The sequence below is a fragment of the Empidonax traillii genome, unplaced genomic scaffold (genome assembly GCF_003031625.1).
Source record: "Empidonax traillii isolate 1590-97213 ecotype Southwest subspecies unplaced genomic scaffold, ASM303162v1 scaffold341:size590984, whole genome shotgun sequence".
In the NCBI taxonomy this organism is placed as follows: domain Eukaryota; kingdom Metazoa; phylum Chordata; class Aves; order Passeriformes; family Tyrannidae; genus Empidonax; species Empidonax traillii.
The window spans coordinates 515,752-516,160 of NW_020955534.1; positions in this window are offsets into that span (position 1 = coordinate 515,752).

The window sequence follows — 409 nt, forward strand, 5'->3', positions numbered from 1 at the left end:
TCTTCGTTAGCAATCTAGATGATGGGACCAAGTTTCCTCTGATGATGCCAAACTGAGTGGGGAAGTGGAGATTTGGAAGGGAGAACCACCCTTCAGGAACAACTGGATAGGCAGGAAGAGTGAGTTCACAGGAACCATATGAAGTTCAGCGAAGACAAATGGGAGGTCTTGCACCTGGGGAAACAATCCAGCACAGGGTGGGATCAGCCTGGCTGGGGAGCAGCTCTGTGGAAGGGGCCCTGGGGTGCAGGTGGACACTGAGCTCAGTGTGAGTGACCAGTGTGCTACCGCAGCTGAGAGCCAGCAGGATGCTGGACTGCATCAGCAAGGGCATCATCAACAGAGAGAAGTCGTTGTCTCACTCTGTTCAGCACTTGTCAGGCCACACCTGGAATACTCTGCAGAGTTT